Source organism: Arachis hypogaea, chromosome 15, assembly GCF_003086295.3.
Source record: "Arachis hypogaea cultivar Tifrunner chromosome 15, arahy.Tifrunner.gnm2.J5K5, whole genome shotgun sequence".
Taxonomy (NCBI): domain Eukaryota; kingdom Viridiplantae; phylum Streptophyta; class Magnoliopsida; order Fabales; family Fabaceae; genus Arachis; species Arachis hypogaea.
The window spans coordinates 44460279-44480534 of record NC_092050.1 but is presented as its reverse complement, the minus strand read 5'-3'; the positions used below and the strand labels follow the sequence as shown (position 1 = coordinate 44480534).

The window sequence follows — 20256 nt, the reverse complement described above, 5'->3', positions numbered from 1 at the left end:
CTGGCAAGTGTACCGGGTCGCATCAAGTAATAAAACTCACGGGAGTGAGGTCGATCCCACAAGGATTGAAGGATTGAGCAACTTTAGTTTAGTGGTTGAATTAGTCAAGCAAACAAGTGTTGATTGTGTGAAATTGTGTTGACAGGAATTAAATTGCATAGAATGTAAAGGGAAGTGGGTGATTTGCAGGAAATTAAAGGGAACAAAAAGAAAAAGAGCTGAATCTTAAAGAACAAGTAATGTAAATTGCAGAAACTTAGATTGTAAGAAATGTAAATGGCTGAATCTTAAAGTGCAAGAAATGTAAATTACTTGAATTATAAAGGGAATTGGGAAGTGGATTTGCAGAAATTAAACAAGGAAAAGTAAAATTCAACAAACAGAAATGTAAAAGATGGATTCAATTAAACCGGATCTCAAAACTAAAAGGAAAATAAGCTTGGTGTAGCAACGAAACAAGGAAATTGAAATTGAAAAATGTAGATCTCAGGACTCAAGAGACTAGATAACCAAGTCTAGATCTCAATGCCTTCCTAGATCCAAATTGAGAGAGCAAATGCCAAATTAAAGAAGAGAGCAATGTAGAAATGTAAATTCAAGTTCAGTTTTCCAAAAGCTGCAGTAAGAAAAACAGAGAGATCTCAAGGTGAGATTGAGACAGAATTTCCTCAATTCTTCAACACCCAAGACTCAAGACAAGTGTAGATGAAATTGAAAAACAAGAAAACTAAGAGGAAGAGAATTCAATTCTCCTTCCCCAAGACTCAGAATCTCCAAACAGCTCAAAACCCAAAAGCTCTCTACTATGAATACTATGAAAATTCTTAAAGAAAACTCTAAAAAGAAAAGCTCCCTTAAAACTTCAAATCCTAAGCTATTTATACACTTTCTTCAAATGATCATTAAGCCTTGAATTGGGCCTTTAGTCTTGATGGAATTGGGTTGATAATAGCCTCCGTTGATTGCTCTTGGTATTGGGAAGAAATCCATTAGTGAACCGGGCCATGAACCATTCACGTTTGAGTCAACGTTTGAGGCAAACGTTGACTCAAACGTCCCTTGTGTGAGGCATTATGCAGATGACCATTTGCTGTCATCCACGTTTGAGCCAACGTTTGAGGTCAAACGTGAGCTCAAACGTGGGTCTTCCCAAGCTCCCTTTTTGGCCAACGTTTGGCCCAACGTTTGAGGCAAACGTTGGCGCAAACGTGGCTCATCTAAACCATCAATCAAGGGTGCTCTTCCATGCTCTTTCTTGCCAAAATGTAGCCAACGTTTGACCTCATGTTTGAGGCAAACGTTGGCTCAAACGTTGCTGTGCCCAGGAGTGCTATTTCTCTTCTTTTTGGCGCCAACGTTTGACCTCACGTTTGAGGTAAACGTTGCCTTCCCCTGCTTCTTCTTCAGCCAACGTTTGCCTCAACGTTTGAGGCAAACGTTGGCGCAAATGTTGGCTCTTCTCCAGGGTGTTCTTCAGCTGCTTCTCACGTTTGAGTTAACGTTTGAGGCAAACGTTAGCTCAAACGTTGATCCCTCTTTTCAAGCCCATTCTTGCAACCTTCTTCCAAGCTTTATTCCACCTATCATCAATCAACAATTGTATCAAAGCTATGCCATAATCATGAGAGTTGTTCTTCTTCTTGTCATATGAGCAATTATGGCACAAAAACTTATGAAAATGCATCAATTTATCCATGGTTGATTGAATCAAAGGAAACATGAAATTCAACCCAATTGGCTTACTTATGGCTTAAGAAAGTGCATAAAACTAAATGAAAACAAAGGAAAAAGACTAGTGAAACTAGGCTAAGATGACGTGTCATCACAAAACCAAACTTAGAACTTGCTTGTCTCCAAGCAAGAACAGAATTATTAAGAAGAAAGAATGAAAACAAAAGAGAATTCTCATGTTAGCAGAGTATTATTGGTAGCTCATGGGGTTTTATGCAGATATGTAACTACTCACTTCTTATTGACAAGTAGGCCTAGAAAGTTTCCTCTAAGCATCAAGCAACACACTGCTATGACCTCTCATTATTCCTTTGTCCTTGTTTACTGAATTTTTTCTTTATAAACTTTAGTTCAGTGTCATGTGTAACAAGCTTTTTTCTTTATTTATGCTTGACACATTATTCACTTTAGACACTTGGCTCACATCCCCTCTTAGAACATTGATGCCCAGCACCTCTTTGGGTTACTAAATGTCTTGTAGCTAGGTTGCTCTTGATAGTGGACTTTCAGTTGATAATCCCGGGTTAGTTAACCCAAGTCACCAAGTGTTGATGCACTCCAAAGAACTTAATAATCCAAGCAGATCCTAGTACAAAGACACCACAGGCATATATTCTAAGGTTCAAGCTATTGGTGTCTAGCTTTGTTTCTTTTTTTTTTCTTCCTTTTGTTCTGTTGCCATTTTTGGCTTTTTCTTTTCTCTTTTTGTTTTTCTTTTCACCCAAGGACTTTTATTTTGTTGAGATTCATAGACAGTGAACTACTTTCTTCTTAAAAAGAGAACAATCTATTCCTTTTATTCACTAATAGTGAGTTGCCACACAATCACACATACATGCCACCACTTACTATTATTTGACTTCTAGCTAACAATGAACCATCTTACTTCATGTTTCAAACATTTCTTTTATTGAATTGAAAAGACTTAGGGGACAAAGCATGCATTAGTTAAGTGAAAGTAAACACACAAGTACACTTAGACTAGCATTCTTATTTCAAGAAAGATAAACACGATGCAAAGATTACTAATTAAAACAACCACTTAAAGATGCAAAGACTTCTTAAACAGATAACGATGCATGCTTCTCTTTTTTTTTTTTTGAGTGATGATCAAGGAGCAAGTCCACCTTTCATTTATCATGCTTTTTCTTCCTTCTTTCATTTGCTTGAGCGCTGGTGTTCCCTGTGTCCATGTCTGTTGTCTGTTGACCCCGCCAGGACCCAGCTCTATTCATCGCCTCCTCTACTCTATCTTCAAGTCTCATAGCCTTGCTTACTTCTATCTCACTTTTCCCTTTGAAGAATTCATCGAAAGTTGGAAATGTTGGATCCATGTTGTGCAGATGCTCTCCAATATAGTTCATTTTGATTTGACTATTTATGTTGTAGTCGGCTTGGACTTCATATCTTGCATCTTGAAGGGTTGTGAACTCTTTGAGAGCCCTCATATTTTCAGCTTGCATTTGTGCCAACTTTCCAAATGATTCGTGAGATTGAAAAGCATGCTCCTCTTGCATCACGAAGAATTTTGACTCAAACTCACTTTGTTTGTTCATCATTCTCAGCTGCCATTCCTCTTGCTCTTGTTGGTGTTTCATGTACTGTGAATGGTATTCCTCTTGCCTTTCTTGAATTCTCATGTACTGTTGTGATAATCTTCCAATTGCTTCCTGCATCTGAGTCATATCCAGAGTGTTATGTGGTGGAATGTGTTGCTGTTCCTCTTCCTCTTGTGGCTCTTCTTCCTTCATTGGTTCATTTCTTTGCCTTCTTCTTGGTAGTCTTCGGCTCTGCTGTGCTTCAGTAACAATCATCATTCTTTCAATGGTTATAGGCATGCCCGGGTTCAACCATGTTGGGTTTGCCTCCTCCATTGGCACTTTTGCTTTCATGCATAAACGCATAATGGTGCTTGGGTAGTGTAGCCACCCTTCGGCCAAGTTCTTCTTTGTTATCCTTTGAATGTCATTTGCAATGATCTCATGAACCTTCACTTATCCTCCCATTATTATGCAATATAACATGATAGCTCTCTTCTTATTGACCTCCGAGTTGTTTACTGTGCCTAAGATTGATCTCTTCAGTAGCTCATACCAACCTTGTGCTTCAGGGGTAAGATCTCCTCTTCTTAAGTATTTGTACTTGTTTTTAGTAGTTCCTACCCACTCCGTGTTGACCACACTAATTTCACTGGCAATTTCATCATAGTTTTGCTCTTCATTTAGCCTTTGATGGTATCCTAGCTTATCAAAATGGGCTGCCCTCAGCTTCAATACTTTCATGATAGTATTTGGGCTAAAATCTACTTCAGTCCCCCGCACATAACTCTTGTAAGTTGGAGCTTGATTCATCTCGATCCTTGGGGTATTAGCATAGAATTCCCATATGATATTCGCATTGATCCTGGTGATTGGTGAAATGAGCTCTTCCCACCTCCTCTTCCTAATCTTGGCTTTCATTCCTTGGCACTCATCGTCCGGCAATAGAAGTGGAACTTCCGGGTATATTTTTTTATCTCTCATCCATCCCCATTGTGTTTGATGATACCATGTTCTGAATTTCCACTGATCAAATTCAGGGGTGCTTTCTGCAACCATAGGCTCCTTTCCTCTCCTTCATTTGGTTCTTGAGGGAGACGCCATACTTGATCTTTTTGAGGTTAAGGTTGTGTGTGGAAGGTTCAGGGTTTTGGTATACTTTTGGAAGAAGAGATTTGTGAGTTTGAGATTATATGATGAGTAATGATGAAGGGAATGGAGTTTAAATAGTTGGAATGCAGGGAGTGTATGACTTCTTCGTTCATGTGCATGGTTTGAGGGTGGTGCTTTATAATAACTTATTTGAACAATGGAGGATTGGGATGCAATTGGACATCTTACAAATCAACGGTGTGCATGCAAAGTTGAATAAGGACAAAGCTTGCCTCCTTAACGGTTTTCAACGTTCTCTTTCCAAGGGTGTGTAGAATCACCCCTTGAAGCATGTGATGCATCTTTGTCTTCATTCTATGCCCCTCCTTGTCTTGTCCCTTTCATTGAATATTCCTTTGACCACCTAACCATCATCACAAGAAAACAAATATAACTATGTTTAAGTAATGGCAAGAGAGTTTCTAAAAAAAAATATATGTAAACTATCATTTCTTCTGCTCAATTAACCATGACTTCTTTATGCATGGCTACGGACGATACCAAACTTAATGTTTGGTCATATGGTCCAAAATATCACTTCCTCAAACCATTGTTAGACCTCCATGATATTCAAAACTTAAAAGACCATTGACTTTCATGACTTGTTCCCACAATTTGTTTAGTGTGTCCCGTGGGCACACCAAACTTAGAATTCGATCTTATGCTCTTCAATGTCATGAATAGTTGTCAATTTTGTCCACAAAGAGTTGAATTCATATTAGTGTAACAATTATTATTCATATTGAAATATTAAAGACAAGAAAATTAAATCATGGGTTGCCTCCCATGGAGCGCTCGTTTATTGTCACTAGCTTGACATTGATCTTCTTAGGGTGGTTGATGGTTGAAATGTCGCAGCTTATCCCCCCTCACTGTGAGCCTTCTTTGTATTCCTTGGTGCTCAATTTTAATGTGCTCAAGAGAGAGTACTTGGTTAACAGTGTAGTGATCTTTTGCTCCTAGCTGTTGATATACTAATTGCACCTTGTCACCTTCGGAGAATCCTTCAGTTGGGGTTCTTTTATTCCTCCACCCTTTGTTAGCCTTCTTCCTATTTTTCTTCCTTTTTCTTATTAACCTTTCTTCCTTGACAGTACCTTTAGTTGTGGTATTTTTCTTCTTGTTTATCTTCCAAGTTTCTTTTTGAGTACCTTCTTTTCCTTGCATATGTTCATTCTTCTGCTTTACTGAATTGTTGATTGCTTGCCTTGGGAAACAGTCATTGATTACTTGGCTTCTTTCTTCAGAATTTTGTTGTTCTGGAAACACTTTCAGAGTAATGCTTTCCTCATGCATCCTGAGAGTTAGTTCTCCTTGCTCTACATCTATGATGGCTTTGGCGGTAGCTAAAAATGGCCTTCCCAAGATAATCGAATTGTTTCCTTCTTCTTCTGTTTCCAAGATTACAAAATCCGCAGGATAAATGAACTTGTCAACCTTAACTAAAAGGTTTTTGATCGCTCCTTTGGGATGTACTACTGACTGGTCCACCAGTTCCAATGACATCTGTATTGGTTTCACCTTCTCTATGCCAAGCTTTTTCACTAAAGGGGATGGAATCAGATTTATGCTTGCTCCTAAATCGCACATCCCCTTGTTGATAAATAGACTTCCAATGGTGCAAGGTAGGAAGAAACTTCCTGGATCTTCCAACTTGGGAGGGAGTCCTTTTCTGATGAGTGCACTGCATTCTTCAGTGAGAAGTACAGTTTCCTTCTCCAACCAGCTTTTTTCTTGTTAATGAGTTCCTTCAAGAACTTGGTATATAAGGGCATCTGTTCCAATGCTTCAGCCAGGGGAATGTTGATTTCCAGCTTCTTGAAAGTTTCCAGGAATTTGCGGAAGTGTTGATCCTTGGTTTCTTTGTTGAACCTCTGTGGGTATGGCAGCGGAGGAATGAAGGCTTTCTCCTTTTTCTGTGCTTCTTCCTCTCTCTCATGTATATTGGTTGGCTGGTCTTCTTTTCTTTTGGGGTTCTCTATGCTCTTGTTTGGCACCATATCTTGATCATTGGCTTCCTCTGTATTTGTTGGTTTTCTGCTGCTCTCCACTTGTTTCCTTGTAGTGTCATTGTTGTTCATCAATGTTCTCCCACTTCTTAACTGTATTGCCTTGCACTCTTCCTTAGGATTTGGGATTGTATCACTTGGTAGGGAACTTGGTGATCTCTCAACAGAAATCTGCTTGGAGATTTGCCCAATCTGCCTCTCTAGGCTCTTCATGGAGGCTTCATGGTTCTTGGTTGTCATTTCTTGGTGTTTCCATATTTTGTCTATCAAGGTTTCCAAGTTAGTGATTCTTTGAGATTCTGGTGATGCTTGTGGTGGGTTGTGAGATGTGGATGGTGGATGGTAGGTATTTTGGTTGGTGGGTTGGTTATTGGATTGATAATAGTTGGGATTGGGGTAGTTGTTTTGAGGTTTTCTGTAAGGGTTTTGGTTAGTTTGCTGCTGGTTGTGGTTTTGGTTGTTTCTTGAAGTGTTTTGGTTTGAGTTCCTCTGCCATGGTTGTTGGTTCTGGTTGTGATTGTCTCCCCATCTGAGATTTGGGTGGTTCTTCCAGGATGGATTGTAGGTATCACCATAAACTTCATTCTGTCCAGAGTTTTGGTTATACATGTACTGCACTTGCTCCTGTTGTTGCTCTTCTTGGCTTTCTTCATTCTGCACACATACAGTTGATGGGTGGCTTGTGTTCACAGCTGCTACTTGAAGGCTGTCAATCCTTTTGGCCATTTGTTCAAACTGTTGTTGAATTTGTTGTTGCATCATCTTGTTTTGAGCCAAAATGGAATCTACTCCTTCCAGTTCTAGTACCCCCTTTCTCTGTGATGGTTGGCGGGTTCTTTGATGAGCAAAGAAATATTGATTATTGGCCACCATGTCCACAAGATTCTGGGCTTCGTCAGCAGTTTTCATCAGTTGTAATGAACCTCCAGCAGAGTGATCTAATGCCTCTTGAGATTTCAATGTTAGGCCTTCATAGAAATTCTGCAGCACATCCCATTCATTGAACATCTCCGGAGGACACTTTCTAATTAAGGCTTTGTATCTCTCCCATGCTTCATACAAGGATTCGGCATCTAATTGTGTGAATGTATGCACCTTAGTTTTCAGCCTGATGATCCTTTGGGGTGGATAGAATTTGGCTAAAACTTTAGTCACCAAATCATCCCAACTAGTGATACTTCCTTGGGGAAAAGTTTCAAGCCATTGTGCAGCCTTGTCCCTTAATGAGAATGGGAACAACAGAAGCTTGTAAGTTTCAGGATTCACGCCATTGGATTTGACAGTGTCACAAATTCTTAAGAAGGTAGATAAATGCTGGTTGGGATCTTCCAATGGGCTGCCTCCATAGGAACAATTATTTTGGACAAGTGTAATGAGTTGTGGTTTTAGCTCAAAATTGTTTGCATTGACATTGGGAGTTAAGATGCTGCTTCCACAGTGTCTGGGATTTGCAAAAGTGTAGGAGGCCAACACTCTCCTCTGTGGTGGATTGGGATTAGATGGATCTCCTTCCATCTCGTGATATTCTTCCTCAGATTCTTCCTCTCCAACAATACATTTCCCTCTTTCAGCTCTTCTTAATCTCCTGAGAGTCCTCTGGTCAGCTTCGGATAAGATAGGAGCACCTATCCCTGTACCTGACATACAAACAAAACAAGAGAAACACACAACCAGTGATACTTCAATCTATTGCTAGAATGAAGTTTTAGTTAGCTTAAGCAAAAATTCAAACAGTTAGTAGGTTAGTCAAAATTAAAAAAAAAAGTTCTTGATCTAAACTATCACCTCACTTAATCATTGTCAATCTATTTCAATCCCCGGCAACGGCGCCAAAAACTTGATGTGCGGAAAACGATCAGACACAAAACTCACCGGCAAGTGTACCGGGTCGCATCAAGTAATAAAACTCACGGGAGTGAGGTCGATCCCACAAGGATTGAAGGATTGAGCAACTTTAGTTTAGTGGTTGAATTAGTCAAGCAAACAAGTGTTGATTGTGTGAAATTGTGTTGACAGGAATTAAATTGCATAGAATGTAAAGGGAAGTGGGTGATTTGCAGGAAATTAAAGGGAACAAAAAGAAAAAGAGTCGAATCTTAAAGAACAAGTAATGTAAATTGCAGAAACTTAGATTGTAAGAAATGTAAATGGCTGAATCTTAAAGTGCAAGAAATGTAAATTACTTGAATTATAAAGGGAATTGGGAAGTGGATTTGCAGAAATTAAACAAGGAAAAGTAAAATTCAACAAACAGAAATATAAAAGATGGATTCAATTAAACCGGATCTCAAAACTAAAAAGAAAATAAGCTTGGTGTAGCAACGAAATAAGGAAATTGAAATTGAAAAATGTAGATCTCAGGACTCAAGAGACTAGATAACCAAGTCTAGATCTTAATGCCTTCCTAGATCCAAATTGAGAGAGCAAATGCCAAATTAAAGAAGAGAGCAATGTAGAAATGTAAATTCAAGTTCAATTTTCCAAAAGCTGCAGTAAGAAAAACAGAGAGATCTCAAGGTGAGATTGAGACAGAATTTCCTCAATTCTTCAACACCCAAGACTCAAGACAAGTGTAGATGAAATTGAAAAATAAGAAAACTAAGAGGAAGAGAATTCAATTCTCCTTCCCCAAGACTCAGAATCTCCAAACAGCTCAAAACCCAAAAGCTCTCTACTATGAATATTATGAAAATTCATAAAGAAAACTCTAAAAAGAAAAGCTCCCTTAAAACTTCAAATCCTAAGCTATTTATACACTTTCTTCAAATGATCATTAAGCCTTGAATTGGGCCTTTAGTCTTGATGGAATTGGGTTGATAATAGCCTCCGTTGATTGCTCTTGGTGTTGGGAAGAAATCCATTTGTGAACCAGGCCATGAACCATTCACGTTTGAGTCAACATTTGAGGCAAACGTTGACTCAAACGTCCCTTGTGTGAGGCATTATGCAGATGCCCATTTGCTGTCATCCACGTTTGAGCCAATGTTTGAGGTCAAACGTGAGCTCAAACGTGGGTCTTCCCAAGCTCCCTTTTTGGCCAACGTTTGGCCCAACGTTTAAGGCAAACGTTGGTGCAAACGTGGCTCATCTAAACCATCAATCAAGGGTGCTCTTCCATGCTCTTTCTTGCCAAAATGTAGCCAATGTTTGACCTCACGTTTGAGGCAAACGTTGGCTCAAACGTTGCTGTGCCCAGGAGTGCTATTTCTCTTCTTTTTGGCGCCAACGTTTGACCTCACATTTGAGGAAAACGTTGGCGCAAACGTTGCCTTCCCCTGCTTCTTCTTCAGCCAATGTTTGCCTCAATGTTTGAGGCAAACGTTGGCGCAAATGTTGGCTCTTCTCCAGAGTGTTCTTCAGCCGCTTCTCACGTTTGAGTTAATGTTTGAGGCAAACGTTAGCTCAAATGTTGATCCCTCTTTTCAAGCCCATTCTTGCAACCTTCTTCCAAGCTTTATTCCACCTATCATCAATCAACAATTGTATCAAAGCTATGCCATAATCATGAGAGTTGTTCTTCTTCTTGTCATATGAGCAATTATGGCACAAAAACTCATAAAAATGCATCAATTTATCCATAGTTGATTGAACAAAGGAAACATGAAATTCAACCCAATTGGCTTACTTATGGCTTAAGAAAGTGCATAAAACTAAATGAAAACAAAGGAAAAAGACTAGTGAAACTAGGCTAAGATGACGTGTCATCAGATACTGTTAAGACCAATGGGGTTGATCCTGAGGTCTACAGGCTTATGCTTTTCCCGTTTGCTATAAGAGACAGAGCTAGAATATGGTTGGACTCTCAACCTAAAGACAGCCTGAACTCTTGGGATAAGCTGGTCACGGCTTTCTTAGCCAAGTTCTTTCCTCCTCAAAAGCTTAGCACGCTTAGAGTGGATGTTCAAACCTTCAAACAGAAAGAAGGTGAATCCCTCAATGAAGCTTGGGAGAGATATAAGCAACTGACCAAAAAATGTCCTTCTGACATGCTTTCAGAATGGACCATCCTGGATATATTCTATGATGGTCTGTCTGAATTATCAAAGATGTCATTGGACCATTCTGCAGGTGGATCCATTCACCTAAAGAAAACGCCTGCAGAAGCTCAGGAACTCATTAACATAGTTGCAAATAACCAGTTCATGTACACTTCTGAAAGGAATCCTGTGAGTAATAGGATGCCTCAGAGGAAGGGAGTTCTTGAAATTGATGCTCTGGATGCCATATTGGCTTAGAAAAAAATATTGACTCAGCAAGTGGTGCACGAATTGTGAATCACACTTTTCACAATTCGTACCACTAACCAGCAAGTGCACTGGGTCGTCCAAGTAATACCTTACGTGAGTAAGGGTCGAATCCCATGGAGATTGTTGGTTTGAAGCAATCTCTGGTTATCTTGTAAATCTCAGTTAGGAGGTCAATTATAATTATCAGTGGATTTGCAAATGAACAAGGGAACATAAAATAAATACTTGGTATGTAGTAATGGAGAATATGTTGGAGTTTTGGAGATGCTTTGTCTTCTGAATCTCTGCTTTCTCCCTGTCTTCTTTCTTAACGCACGCAAGGTTCCTCCTATGGCAAGCTGTGTGTTGGTGGATCACCGTTGTCAATGGTTACCATCCGTCCTCTCAGTGAAAAAGGTCCAGGTGCGCTGTCACCGCACGGCTAATCATCTGTCGGTTCTCGATCATGTCAGAATAGGATCTATTGATCCTTTTGCGTCTGTCACTACGCCCAACACTCGTGAGTTTGAAGCTCATCACAGTCATTCAATCCCTGAATCCTACTCAGAATACCACAGACAAGGTTTAGTCTTTCTGGATTCTCAAGAATGCTGCCAATGGATTCTAGCTTATACCACGAAGATTCTGATTAAGGAATCCAAGAGATATTCATTCAATCGAAAGTAAAACGGAGGTGGTTGTCATGCACGCGTTCATAGGTTGAGAATGGTGATGACTGTCACGGATCATCACATCCATCATATTGAAGTGCGAATGAACATCTTAGATAGAAACAAGCGTGTTTGAATAGAAAACAGAAATAGTTGCATTAATTCATCGAAACACAACAGAGTTCCTCACCCCCAACAATGGAGTTTAGAGACTCATGCCGTCAGAGATTACAAAGTTCAGATCTAAAAATGTCAGGAGATGAAAAATAAATCTCTAAAAGTTGTTTAAATACCAAACTAGTAACCTAGGTTTACAGAAAATGAGTAAACTATGATAGATAGTGCAGAAATCCACTTCTGGGGCCCACTTGGTGTGTGCTGGGGCTGAGACTTAAGCTTCTCACGTGCCTGGGCTGTTTTGGGTGTTCAACGCCAGGTTGTAACCTGTTTCTGGCGTTGAACTCCAACTTGTAACTTGTTTCTGGCGCTGGACGCCAGACTACAACATGGAACTGGCGTTGAACGCCAGTTTACATCATCTATTTTTGAGCAAAGTATGAACTATTATATATTGATGGAAAGCCCTGGATGTCTACTTTCCAACGCAATTGAGAGCGCGCCATTTGGAGTTCTGTAGCTCCAGAAAATCCACTTTGAGTGCAGGGAGGTCAGAATCCAACAGCATCAGCAGTCCTTTTTCAGCCTGAATCAGATTTTTGCTCAGCTCCCTCAATTTCAGCCAGAAAATACCTGAAATCACAGAAAAATACGCAAACTCATAGTAAAGTTCAGAAATGTGATTTTTAATTAAAAATAATAAAAATATACTAAAAACCAACTAAATCATACTAAAAACTAAGTAAAAACAATGCCAAAAAGCGTATAAATTATCCGCTCATCACAATACCAAACTTAAATTGTTGCTTGTCCCCAAGCAACTAAAAAAAAAGTAGGATAAAAAGAAGAGAATATACAATGAATTCCAAAAACATCTATGAAGATCAGTGTTAATCAGATGAGCGGGGCTATTAGCTTTTTGCTTCTGAACAGTTTTGGCATCTCACTTTATCCTTTGAAGTTCAGAATGATTGGCATCTATAGGAACTCAGAATTTAGATAGTGTTATTGATTCTCTTAGTTCAGTATGTTGATTCTTAAACACAGCCACTTTATGAGTCTTGGCCGTGGCCCTAAGCACTCTGTTTTCCAGTATTACCATCGGATACATACATGCCACAGACACATAACTGGGTGAATCTTTTCAGATTGTGACTCAGCTTTGCTAAAGTCCCCAATTAGAGGTGAACAGGGTTCTTAAGCACACTCTGTTTTTTGCTTTGGACCTCGACTTTAACCGCTCAGTCTCAAGTTTTCACTTGACACCTTCACGCCACAAGCACATGGTTAGGGACAGCTTGGTTTAGCCGCTAGGATTTTATTCCTTTAGGCCCTCCTATCCACTGATGCTCAAAGCCTTGGATCCTTTTTATTACCCTTGCCTTTTGGTTTTAAGGGCTATTGGCTTTTTGCTCTTGCCTTTTGGTTTAAAGAGCTTTTGGCTTTTTCTGCTTGCTTTTTTTTTCTTGCTCTCTTTTTTTTTCGTATTTTTTTTCTGCAAGCTTTGTTCTTCACTGCTTTTTCTTGCTTCAAGAATCATTTTTATGATTTTTCAGATTATCAAATAACATTTCTCCTTTTTCATCATTCTTTCAAGAGCCAACAATTTTAACATTCATAAACAACAAATTCAAAAGACATATACACTGTTCAAGCATTCATTCAGAAAACAAAAAGTATTGCCACCACATCAAAATAATTAAACTATTTTAAAATTCGAAATTCATGTACTTTTTTTTCTTTTTCAGAAAACAATTTTCATTTAAGAAAGGTGATGGATTCATAGGACATTCATATCTTTAAGACATAGACACTTAGGTACTAGTGATCATATAGTAAAGACACAAATATAATTAAACATGAAGCATAGTAAACGAAAAACAGGAAAATAAGAACAAGGAGATTAAGGAATGGGTCCACCTTAATGAGGGTGGCGTCTTCCTCTTCTTGAAGAACCAATGGTGCTCTTGAGCTCCTCTATGTCTCTTCCTTGCCTTTGTTGTTCTTTCCTCATAGATCTTTGATCTGCAGTCAATTGCTCTACCACTGAATTATGGAAAAATAAAAGCAATGATTTTACCACACCAAACTTAGAAGGTTTGCTCATCCTCGAGCAAAAGAAGAAAGAAGTGGAGAAGATGGAGGAGATGGAAGTGTGTGAATGGGTGGGTTTGGGAGGGAAATGGTTTGAATTTGAATGGTGAGGTAGGTGGGGATCATGTGGGGTCCACAGATCCAGTGGGGTCAAGGATTTAGCATCCCTGCTCCAATTAGGCGTACAAAATGCCCTTACTGTGCAATCCTGGCGTTTAACGCCAGACTACTGCCTGTTTCTGGCGTTAAACGCCCAAATGTAGCCTGTTTTTGGCGTTTAACACCAGACTGATGCTTGTTTCTGGCGTTAAACGCCAGCTTGGTGCTTGTTTCTAGCGTTAAACGCCAGACAGATGCTTGTTTCTGGCGTTTAAATGCCAGAATGATCTTCCTCCTGGGTGTGCTGTTTTTCATGCTATTTTTCGTTCTGTTTTTGAATTTCCATTTGTTTTTGTGACTTCACATGATCATCAACCTAAAGAAAACATAAAATAGCCATGGAAAATAAATAGATAATAACATTGGGTTGCCTCCCAACAAGCGCTTCTTTAATGTCAATAGCTTGACAATGAGCTCTCATGGAGCCTCACAGATAATCAGAGCAAGGTTGGGACCTCCCAACACCAAACTTAGAGTTTGAATGTGAGGGTTCAACACCAAACTTAGAGTTTGGTTGTGGCCTCCCAACACCAAACTTAGAGTTTGACTGTGGGGGCTTTGGTTGACTCTGCAGTGAGAGAAGCTTTTCATGCTTCCTCTCTATGGTTACAGAAGGAGAACCTTGTGTCTTATAGTTTGTAATGTCTGCAAACCACAGAGCTTCCTGAATAGCAAACAATTGCTCATCCGGAAAAGTTTCAGAGATCTCAGTAGGAGGGAGGGATGCTCCTACTACTGGTTCTATCCGGGACAGGTGATCAGCTACTTGATTCTCTGTCCATTTTCTATCTCTTATTTCTATATCAAACTCTTACAGAAGCAACACCCATCTTATGAGCCTGGAATTTGAATCTTGCCTTGTGAGTAGATATTTAAGAGCAGCATGGTCAGTGTACACAATCACTTTTGATCCTACTAAGTAAGATCTAAACTTGTCAATGGCATAAACCACTGCAAGTAATTCTTTTTCTGTGGTAGTGTAATTTTTTTGGGCATCATTTAAAACACTGCTAGCATAATAAATGACATGCAGAAGCTTGTTATGCCTCTGTCCCAATACTGCACCAATGGTATGGTCACTGGCATCACACATTAGTTCGAATGGTAATGTTCAGTCTGGTGTAGAAATAACTGGCGTTGTGACCAGCTTAGCTTTCAGGGTCTCAAACGCCTGCAGACACTTTGTGTCAAACACAAATGGCGTGTCAGCAGCTAGCAGATTGCTCAGAGATTTTGCAATTTTTGAAAAATTCTTTATAAACCTCCTATAGAATCCTGCATGCCCCAGAAAGCTTCTGATTGCCTTAACATTGGCAGGTGGTGGTAATTTTTCAATTACTTCAAATTTAGCTTGATCCACCTCTATTCCCTTGTTTAAAATTTTATGCCCAAGGACAATCCCTTCAGTCACCATAAAGTGATATTTTTCCCAGTTTAAAACAAGGTTGGTCTCTTGGCATCTTTTCAGAACAAGTGCTAAATAGTTAAGGCAGGAGCTGAATGAGTCTCCAAATACTGAAAAGTCATCCATGAAGACTTCCAGAAACTTCTCTACCATATCAGAGAAGATAGAGAGCATACACCTCTGAAAGGTTGCAGGTGCATTACACAGACCAAAAGGTATCTTTCTGTAGGCAAACACTCTAGAAGGACATGTGAATGCTGTTTTCTCTTGGTCCTAAGGATCTACTGCAATTTGGTTGTAACCTGAATAGCCAACCAAAAAGCAGTAATATTCATGACCTGCTAGTCTCTCTAGCATCTGGTCTATGAATGGTAAAGGAAAATGATCCTTCCTGGTGGCTGTATTGAGCCTTCTGTAGTCAATACACATACGCCACCCTGTAACTGTTCTTGTAGGAACCAGTTCATTCTTTTCATTATGAACCACTGTCATTCCTCCCTTCTTAGGGACAATATGGACAGGGCTCACCCAGGGGCTATCAGAAATAGAATAGATAATCCCAGCCTCTAGTAACTTAGTGACCTCTTTCTGCACCACCTCCTTCATGGCGGGATTTAGCTGCCTCTGTCATTGAACTACTGGCTTAGCATCATCCTCCAATAGGATCTTGTGCATGCATCTGGCTGGGCTAATGCCCTCAAGATCACTTATGGACCACCCAAGAGCTGTCTTGTGTGTTCTTAGCACCTGAATTAGTGCTTTCTCTTCCTGTGGCCCTAAAGCATAGCTTATAATTACAGGAAAAGTGTCACCTTCTCCCATAAATGCATATTTCAGGGATGGTGGTAGTGGTTTGAGCTTGGGTTTAGGAGGTTTCTCCTCTTCCTGAGGATTTTTCAGAGGTTCTTTTATTTCCTCTGGTTCCTCCAGATCAGGCTGAACATCTTTAAAAATGTCCTCTAGCTCTGATTCGAGACTCTCAGTCATATGGACCTCTTCCACCAGGGAGTCAATAATATCAACGCCCAGGCAGTCATCTGATGTGTCTGGATGTTGCATAGCTTTGACAACATTCAACTTAAACTCATCCTCATTGACTCTCAGGGTTATCTCCCATTTTTGGACGTCAATGAGGGTTCGTCCAGTTGCTAGGAATGGTCTTCTTAGAATGAGAGTTGCACTCTTGTGCTCCTCCATTTTCAGCACTACAAAGTCAGTAGGGAAGGCAAATGGCCCAACCTTGACAATCATGTCCTCAATTATGCCTGATGGATATTTAATGGAGCCATCAGCAAGTTGAAGACAGATCCGGGTTGGTTTGACCTCTTCAGTCAAGCCAAGCTTTCTGATAGTAGATGCAGGGATTAGGTTGATGCTTGCCCCAAGATCACATAGAGCTGTCTTGGTGCAGTTACCCTCTAATATGCATGGTATCATAAAGCTCCCGGGATCTTTAAGCTTTTCTGGGAAGCTTTTCAGAATGACTACACTGCATTCTTCAGTGAGGAGAACTCTTTCAGTTTCTCTCCAATCCTTCTTATGACTCAAGATATCTTTCATGAACTTGGCATAAGAGGGTATTTGCTCAAGTGCCTCTACAAACGGAATCTTTATTTCAAGAGTCCTGAGATAGTCTGTAAAGCGGGAAAATTGCTTATCCTGCTCGTCTTTGCAGAGTTTTTGAGGATAAGGCATCTTGGCTTTGTATTCCTCAACCTTAGTTGCTGCAGGTTTATTTCCTACAGAGGTAGGTTGAGAAGTCTTCTTGAGGGATTTATTATCAGCACTTGCAGGTGTCTGATCCCTCACTGGCATTTGAAAGCCAGGGTTGGAAGCTGGAGTGGCGTTAGACGCCAACTCCTCATCTGTTCCTAGCGTCTGAATACCAGAACTGTGCTTCCTTTGGGCGTTCAACGCCATTTCCTTGCTTGTTTCTGGCGTTGAACGCCAGTCCTGAGCATGGTTTGGGCGTTCAACGCCAGCCTTCCACCCAATTTCTGGCGTTTTAGCGCCAGAATTATTTTTCCCCGGGCTCTTACTGTCCTCAGATGGAATTTGGGTAGTTTGCTCATTTCTTGGCTTCCTGCTGCCTTGAGGTGGGGTATTTAATGTTTTCCCACTTCTTAATTGAACTGCTTGGCATTCTACTGTTATTTGTTTTGACAGCTGCTGCTTTGTTTGCTTTAATTGTTCTTTCATATTTATATTAGCCATCCTTGTCTCTTGTAGTCTCTCCTTGAATTCGGCTAACTGTTTTGTTAGAAAATCCAATTGCTGATTGAATTCAGTAGCTTGTTTAGCAGGACTGAGTTTAGTAGTCACTATTTTAGCCTCTTCTTTCATGGAAGGTTCGCTGCTTAAGTACAGATGCTAATTTCTGGCAACTGTAACAATGAGCTCTTGAGCTTCTTCAATTGTCTTCCTCATGTGGATATATCCACCAGCTGAGTAGTCTAGAGACATCTGAGCTCTTTCTGTAAGCCCATAATAGAAGATGTCTAGCTGAACCCACTCTGAAAATATCTCAGAGGGGCATTTTCTTAGCATCTCTCTGTATCTCTCCCAGGCATCATAAAGAGATTCATTATCTCCTTGTTTAAAGCCTTGGATGTCCAGCCTTAGCTGTGTCATCCGTTTTGGAGGAAAGTATTGATTCAGGAATTTTTCTGTCAGCTGTTTCCATGTCTTTATGCTAGCCTTAGGTTGGTTATTTAACCACCTCTTAGCTTGGTCTTTTACAGCAAATGGGAACAGTAATAATCTGTAGACATCCTGATCTACTTCCTTATCATGTACTGTGCCAGCAATTTGTAAAAACTGTGCCAGAAACTCTGTAGGTTCTTCCTGTGGAAGACCGGAATACTGGCAACTTTGCTGCACCATGATAATGAGCTGAGGATTCAACTCAAAGCTACTGACTCCAATGGAGGGTATACTGATACTACTCCCATATGAAGCAGTGGTGGGGTTAGCATATGACCCCAGAGTCCTTCTAAACTGTTCATTTCCACTTAGATCCATGATGGAGAAAGGGAGATGATGTAAAATAGAGAAAAAATATTTTTATTTATTTATTTATTTATTTATTTCAAAAATAAAATAAATTAAAATAAAATAAATAAAAATGGGTGAAGATTTTCAAAAAATGGAGAGAGAGAAAGAAAAAAAAATTGGTTAGGAAGTTTTGAAAAAGATATGATTGAAAGGATTTGATTGGAAAAGATATGATTTGAAAAAGATATGATTTTTGAAATTTTAAAACTAAGATAAGATGAAACAAAAAGTTTTTAAAATAAAAATCTGAATTTTTAAGGGAAAATTTCGAAAATTCCTTAAAATAAAGAGAAAAGATATTTTTGAATTTAATGATGAAAGAGAAAAACACACAAAAGACACAAGACTTAAAATTTTTAGATCTAATGCTCCTTGTTTTCGAAAATTTTGGAGGAAAAACACCAAGGAACACCAAACTTAAAAATTTTAAGATCTAAACACAAAGAAGACTCAAGAACACTTTGAAGATTCACAAGAACAACAAGAACAACAGAAAGAACACTAAACTTAAAATTTTTAGAAAACTTCAATAAAAATTTCGAAAATTATAAAAAGATTAACAAGAAAACACCAAACTTAAAGTTTGGCACCAGATTCAATCAAAGAAAAATTATTTTTGAAAAAGATTTTAAAAAGAAGATACCCAATCACCAAGAACATAAACCAACGCTCTAGCCAATTGAGCAGTAAATGTAACACTTGTTTTAAAGAGGTATTTTTAATAACTAAAAATAAATTTTTTGAAAACTAATGTTTTGAGAAAGCACATGTAAAACAAGAAAAGACACAGAACAAGAAAAACCAAAGATTAAACAAGAAGAATAAACAAGAACAACTTGAAGATCAAGGAAGAATAAAGAACACAAATTCGAAAATTTAAGAGAAAAAGATAAGAATGCAGTTGACACCAAACTTAAAACATGACACTAAACTCACAAAAAAAATTAAAAATAAATAAAGAAAAATAATATTTTTGAAGAATTTTTTTTTTTGAAAATAAACTAAAGGACTCAGATTTGATGACTCTATAGCAACAAAATAAATTATTCCTAATCTAAGCAACAAAATAAACCTTTAGTTGTTCAAACTCGAACAATCCCCGGCAACGGCGCCAAAAACTTGGTGCACGAATTGTGAATCACACTTTTCACAATTCGTACCACTAACCAGCAAGTGCACTGGGTCGTCCAAGTAATACCTTACGTGAGTAAGGGTCGAATCCCACGGAGATTGTTGGTTTGAAGCAATCTCTGGTTATCTTGTAAATCTCAGTTAGGAGGTCAATTATAATTATCAGTTGACTTGCAAATGAACAAGGGAACATAAAATAAATACTTGGTATGCAGTAATGGAGAATATATTGGAGTTTTGGAGATGCTTTGTCTTCTGAATCTCTGCTTTCTCCCTGTCTTCTTTCTTCACGCACGCAAGGTTCCTCCTATGGCAAGCTGTGTGTTGGTGGATCACCGTTATCAATGGTTACCATCCGTCCTCTCAGTGAAAAAGGTCCAGGTGCGCTGTCACCGCACGGCTAATCATTTGTCGATTCTCGATCATGCCAGAATAGGATCCATTGATCCTTTTGCGTCTGTCACTACGCCCAACACTCGCGAGTTTGAAGCTCGTCACAGTCATTCAATCCCTGAATCCTATTCGGAATACCACAGACAAGGTTTAGACTTTCCGGATTCTCAAGAATGCTGCCAATGGATTCTAGCTTATACCACGAAGATTCTGATTAAGGAATCCAAGAGATATTCATTCAATCGAAAGTAGAACGGAGGTGGTTGTCAGGCACGCGTTCATAGGTTGAGAATGGTGATGACTGTCACGGATCATCACATCCATCATATTGAAGTGCGAATGAACATCTTAGATAGAAACAAGCGTGTTTGAATAGAAAACAGAAATAGTTGCATTAATTCATCGAAACACAGCAGAGCTCCTCACCCCCAACAATGGAGTTTAGAGACTCATGCCGTCAGAGATTACAAAGTTCAGATCTAAAAATGTCATGAGATGAAAAATAAATCTCTAAAAGTTGTTTAAATACTAAACTAGTAACCTAGGTTTACAGAAAATGAGTAAACTATGATAGAT

The 20256-nt window shown here is 39.2% G+C and overlaps 1 non-coding gene across 1 annotated transcript; it reads right to left on the bottom strand.

The window, feature by feature from the left end:
- Positions 1 to 10314: 10314 nt before the first annotated feature.
- Positions 10315 to 10422, bottom strand: LOC112752853 (small nucleolar RNA R71). The gene has a single exon (XR_003177264.1). It is a non-coding gene; the product is annotated as a small nucleolar RNA R71 (small nucleolar RNA).
- Between the last annotated feature and the right edge of the window lie 9834 nt (positions 10423 to 20256).